We start from the raw sequence: 6519 nt of genomic DNA on the forward strand, positions 1-6519 counted from the left end.
CAACACAGGGAAAGAGTCCTTTTAAAAGAAGTGTGAAGGCTGATCCAGATGGCAGGAAAGAGGAATCCTGCAACTACAAGGACCAGGACTCAGAATATAGCAACTTCCTCTAGTCCAGGGGTCAGCAACCTTTCAGAAGTGCTGTGCCAAGTCTTCATTTATTCACTCTAATTTAAGGTTTCGTGTTCCAGTAATACATTTTAACATTTTTAGAAGGTCTCTTTCTATAAGTCTATAATATAAATAAACTGTTGTTGTATGTGAAGTAAATAAGGTTTTTAAACTGTTTAAGAAGCTTCATTTAAAATTAAATTAAAATGCAGAGCTCCCCGGACCGGTGGCCAGGACCCAGACATGTGAGTGCCACTGAAAATCAGCTCCCGTGCCGCCTTCGGCACCTGTGCCATAGGTTGCCTACCCCTGCTCTAATCAATTCATTGATGGGATACAGAGAGCTGTGTTTGGCTCTGTCCGAGGGAAAGCTATTTTGAGGGTAGGGGCTGAATGAAGAGTTTCTAGGGGGGGTTGAGTATCCTATTGAACAGAAAAAGGAAAAAAAATATTTTTTAGTTCTGTTGGGATTTTTATCCCAAAGGTGTAGGGATATTAAAGAAGGTACTAACAGTGATTTCCCCAAGTGACAGTGACTGCCCAATAGTTTGTCCCCCACACTTTAAAATCCAACAGTTTCACCAAGTACAAAAATGTGTTGGGTCTTCTGTTAAAACTTGTTTCAGAGTAGCAGCCATGTTAGTCTGTATCCGCAAAAAGAACAGGAGTACTTGTGGCACCTTAGAGACTAACAAATTTATTAGAGCATAAGCTTTCGTGGGCTACTGCCCACTTCTTCGGATGCATATATATCCGAATATGCATATATGCATCCGAAGAAGTGGGTAGTAGTCCACGAAAGCTTATGCTTTAATAAATTTGTTAGTCTCTAAGGTGCCATATATATGCATCCGAAGAAGTGGGCAGTTGCCCACGAAAGCTTATGCTCTAATAAATTTGTTAGTCTCTAAGGTGCCACAAGTACTCCTGTTCTTTTTGCTGTTAAAACTTGTAAGCTACTGTCTGTAGAAACCATTAATTGTATCTATCCTGTGAAAGATACTTTATTATTATGTAAAACTTACAAACAAGGTAATTGACTTTGTTCTTGAAGTAATTGATACAATGTAAACAAACACTATAAGCGGTTAAGTGACTTTCACTTCATTATAACAGCAACGGCTCCTAGACCCCCACCCTCTGTGATTAAAGGGCCGGGAGTCTCAAATGAATTAGCACACACCCTGAAAGTGGTGGAGACAGTAAATTAAAATATGGTTACATTATGGAATGTATGCTGATGAATGCTTGATGTACATGAATGGTTAGGGAGGTGCCAGCCTAGAAAGGGAGTATCCATCGGCCAAAGAATGGGTAAAGTGGACCACCAGAACCCCCGGAGGGTAAACTGGGATCCACCCCATCACCTGGAAGGATGAGAAACTCAAACTTTGGACAGTTTGGAGCCACCAGGAATGTGCCCAGGAATGTGCCATCTGCTGATTGAGTCAGCAATAGCAGAATGAAACAGCTCCCATAGACTAACATAGGAATTAATTCCTATAAGAATAGACTCTCAAGACTGAGGATTTTCAGTCTCTGGTTCTGCTGCCAGCCTCCAGGAGCATCAGGTGCACCTGACACAGACTCGGCTCCATCCTCATGACCAAGATACCTGGCCAGTAACTTGGCATGAGCAACTTCTAGGCTGGTAACTATAACACCTATACAGAACTTGAATGAATGATTATGTGAATGAATCATATATATGTGTGTGTATATATATATAAGGAATAAGTAGTCAAACAATGTTGTTTACTTTTATCTTTTGCTTTATCATTATATTTACAATAAATGTGGCATCTTTGCCTTATCCCTCTTAATAAGATCCTGCTGGTTTTTATTCTATTGGTATAACAAAGGATGCCAAAACATTTAACCCACCACTGAAATGCAGCCACCTCTGCAATGGAACACAGCAGAGGACAAGAAGTACAGAAGAATAGAGTGTCCAGTTGAAATTGCAGGGGGCATTTAGGGAACCAGAATGGAATTAATAGGGATAGGAGCTCTCCACTTTCTCTCTCTGATAAATGCCAAAGAGTAGCCACCGGTATTTGGTAAATAGGGACTCCACATCAAAAGTTATCAGCCTTTGGATTTCACAGGATTGTCAAGATTTAGACTTTGTTATTAGCATGCACCCAAGGGACATGTAAGGTCTCTGCATGTGTCTGCCCCATTAAGGGTAGCTGGTAAAAATGAGGACTGAAAATTCTTAACCTTCTCTTCCAAACAGGAGAACAAGATTTGCAAAAATGACTGATGAGCTGCTATAGATTTCTGGTAGCCCTTGAATGAGCATCTTTGCCTTAACAAGGAATTGGGCCGTTGAGGAAGGGAGTTGGGTCCATAGAGTAGAGGTGATCAAAGTTGGTAGTAAAATGTAGTTTTAACACAAATTTCCATCCAAAAAAACGTGGTCTTTTTTGTTAAAATTTGAAATTTCACTTACATCTTGCACTGAAATGTTGAATTTCAAAAATCTGCAACCAATTCATAGATACTTTTACAATTGTGTAATTCAGTCAGATTGATTTTCTCTCAATCCTTCCACTGTCAGGGGTCACAGGAATTTAAAAATACCTAGGGCAGCTTCTATGCCCAGCTTCTGGCCCTAGAGCTATGAGTAGTCAATGCTTCTTTCTGTTCCTGGCTCAAACTTTGGAAAATCCAAACTTTGGAGCTGGTTGAACTTCTCAGAAGTCTACATCATGAACATTTTTGAAATGTTAAAGTTGATTTTAGTTTGCAGGTCTCAATACAGAACCATTTTTTCAAAAATGTTAGTGACTTTTTATTGAGATTGTTAGTGGAAATATTATCAAAGTTATTAAAATGGTTATTGACTTTTTAAAATACCAAACCTGTGTTTCAATATACGCAACATTTTGATTACCACTTCAATAATGTTTTTGATAAAAATCTCAATTAAAGATGTTTGAGGAATGTTTTGAAAAGCAAATTTTTGTTTTAAAAATAATCAACATTCTTTGGAAAATGTGGTGTTGGGTTTTTTAAGAGAACAAGACCATTTTTTAATTGAAAAATGCTCTGAAAATTTTCTACCAAATCTACATTAAGTTTAAAAAAAACAAACAAACAGGGTTCACATGTGGCTCAAATAAGTATGTGCACGGATGTCAAAGGGAGCTCTTTGTGAGGCTTGAGACCACAATATGCAGTAGGGACAAGGCCACAGTACAGTTTGGAAGGGACATGTGACATTTGCCCTATGGATGTTCATGGTGTAAGCTAATTCACCTTGTCTGATTCCAAGCAGAGATGGCTCTGAACCAACACAACAGTCCAGATTTGAAAATGCACACATTCTGAAGGATTCAAGAATCCAAGCCCAGATACAAATCTCAGTGGTTATGTCTCTTGTGAAAAAGACCAGGGCTGGCGCAACCCATTAGGCGACCTAGGCAGTCGCCTAGGGTGCTAACATTTGGGGGCAGCAACCGTGGCGATGGATCTTCAGCTGTCCAGGTCGTCGTCGTCATTTCGGGGGCAGGACCTTCTGCCACCTCTGTCGGGGGCGGCATTTCAGGGGCGGGACCTTCCATCGCCTCGGGCGTCAAAAAAAGCTGGCAGCGCTCCTGGTAATGACAGGACTCAGCTGTAATTAACAAATTCTTTATTGAGGCTTTTGGATACAGACAGAGTCTGTGGTTCTCCCTGGCTCTTTAGTTCCCAAACATAGCTTCTGTTGCCCAGAATCACCACAAGTCCCTAAGACATGTCTATATTGCAATGGGAGCTGCCCCTGTACAAAGCTGTTATGCAGGGGAGATTAACAAGTGGTTTATCTCTTTGTTAATGGGATAGTCAGTTCCATTCCAAGAGTGGAGGAATGCAAAGCAATGGCCTTACCTCATTAATTTTCAGCTTGTGGTTCCAGAGCTGGTGTGACTTGTCAGGGCATTGAAGGTGTTCTTCCAGGAACCCACACCAGAGTCATATTTCGGGCAGACCAAACAGAGTGCTGATTACTGGAATACTCTTCCCGGATACCTGATGTACACAAGGAGCTACAGGGAGCAGTGCACTGAGCAAACATACTGGATCTGCCAGCATCTATCTCAACCAGCCAGGAAGGAAGGGAGGAGAAACACACCACATTTCTTCCCAGACACAAAGGAGATGAATGAGAGGACACCCTATGTCAAAAAAAGCCACCGAGACACAAAATAATCCTCTTTGGGAGGCACCATTGGTCAGTAGTTGGAGCAGGAGAGTTGGGCTCTGTTTCTGTTGGGTCTCTTTAAATAGTTAATGACCCTTTCTGTCTACTGTATTTCAGAAGGCACCAGAACCCTGCAAGAGCAGCAATACATATAGGTAGCTGTCAGGAGACCAGTTTGTAGGTGATCAGACCTAGTGGTCAGAGTCCAAATGCCAGCGCCGAGGGTCAAGATAACAACATAAGACCAGCCATACTGGGTCAGACCAAAGGTCCATCTAGCCCAGTATCCTGTCTTCTAACAGTGGCCAATGCCAGGTGCTTCAGAGGGAATGAATAGAACAGGTAATCATCAAGTGATCCATCCCCTGTTGCCCATTCCCAGCTTCTGGCAAACAGAGGCTAGGGACACCATCCCTGCCCAGCCTGGCTAATAGCCATCAAGACAGAACTGGAGTTAGGAATAAGAGCCAAGCATCAGAAAAGATTACCAGGAGTCAGGGAAGGCAGGATCAGGGTTGGTTCTGAGACAGGAACAAGGCTGGGTGAAGGGCAGGATCTGAGTTAGAGCTGTGGAGGAGCAGAGCAGGGGCTTGATGAGAGATCAGCACAGGACAGAAGAGAGTCTGTGGACACGTATGTTGAGCACCAAGCAAGCTACTGCTGCTGCTAAGCTTAAGAACAGGCCTGCTACCTTCTGCAGCCAATCAGGCAGGGTGTCAGGAGTACTGAGCAGGTGCAGCTGCAGGGCCTTACTCCTGACAATGGCTAGGTCTTGTGAGTAATATAGTTTTAATAAACACTGTGATTTGGACATCAACGTGGCCATGGAGTTCTCTCATATTATACTTGTTATGTAAAGAGAAAAAGACCCAACATGTGCCTCAGTGTGACCTTGGGTAAATCATTTAGGCTTTTTGTGCCTCAGTCTCCCGATCTGTAAAATGGGAATAATGATACCTTTGTAAAGCACTTGAAAGCTTTGGATGAAAAGTGCTCTTGCTGTTCCTGTAACCCACAAAATAATACTAGTGCAGATGCTCATCCTAGGAATGTGAATATTCAGGATTCTGAAATCCCAGTCAGAGTTTATTCCGACACTTTATTTCAAATCTAGTTTAAATGACCATATTCAGTGCAACCTCCAATTTCTAATGATTTATGAGGCACTGAGGCCCATAGGGGCTGTCCATAAATTACATAACACCCTTCTTTTTGGTGATTTTTTTTGCAACCCAACCCTTGTAACACTGAAACAAAACAGGCAAAATTAAGGACCTACCCACCCCTCCTGCATTAGGTAATTTATAGACAGCCTTATAGGTTATGTCTACACTTGGAGCTGGAGGTGTAAATTGCAGCTCAAGGAACATACCCCTGCTAGCTTTGATTGAGCTAGCCCACTAAAAATAGAGTATTGTCCTGGCAGGACGGGTTAGCCCCTTAAAGATGTGCCTAGCGCCTTGGATAGGTATGTACTAGGGAAGGCGATCCTCCCCAGCAGGTACACTCTATTTTTAGCATGCTAGTTGATCAGAGTTAGCACAGACATGTCTCCTCGAGAGGGAATTTACATCTCCTGCTCAAATGTAGACATACCAATTGCTGCCAGATGCCCACCTTGTGACATAAAATGATGCTGAAACCCTGTTCACCACTTGGTGGTGCCAGCTGCATGGGGAAAACAAATACCCATCTGGCTTAATACCGCACACACTACTGCAGCAATTAGGCTTTGGCTGGGAATTAACCACAGCCGATGCCTAGGCTGCTGCAATTCAGGATGAATTAAAACATTTACAAGCTGACTTCTTTACAAGACAATTCCAGGTGTGCTTGAGAAGCAACGCATTAAGCTGCATGCATAAGAACTCAAATGGCTATTTCCTAGAGTACCTGATAGTCTGTGCTAAAATCCCTGCAGGGAGACAGAGCAGGCATCCAGCCATCTAGGTGATGTTCTGAGTAAACACCTCAGAGAGGGATTTGCTAATCTACTTACCAAACAGCCTCTCCAACAATCCCCATTGTTAGTGAACTGCATCTGTGCTGCTTCATGTAAGGAAGGAAAGCATAGCCTGTGTCAGTGGAGAGAGATTTTGATTGATACCTGCTATTGCAGCCTGACTTGGAGGGCTTTGGAAATGTTTTCTCCAAGAGCTAGTGGGCGAATAGTTCCACTCAGGTTACAAGGAAGTCCAGGCAGAAGGGGGATTGGAGAG

The 6519-nt window shown here is 42.6% G+C and overlaps 1 long non-coding RNA gene across 1 annotated transcript; it reads right to left on the bottom strand.

Annotated features, from left to right (window-relative positions):
- Positions 1–1859: 1859 nt before the first annotated feature.
- On the bottom strand, positions 1860–4935 carry LOC135982740 (uncharacterized). Its single transcript, XR_010600287.1, has 3 exons — positions 4789–4935; positions 3988–4128; positions 1860–3713 (listed from the first exon to the last, which is right to left on the bottom strand). It is a non-coding gene; the product is annotated as an uncharacterized LOC135982740 (long non-coding RNA).
- Between the last annotated feature and the right edge of the window lie 1584 nt (positions 4936–6519).

The sequence above is a fragment of the Chrysemys picta genome, chromosome 4, assembly GCF_011386835.1.
Source record: "Chrysemys picta bellii isolate R12L10 chromosome 4, ASM1138683v2, whole genome shotgun sequence".
Classification (NCBI taxonomy): domain Eukaryota; kingdom Metazoa; phylum Chordata; order Testudines; family Emydidae; genus Chrysemys; species Chrysemys picta.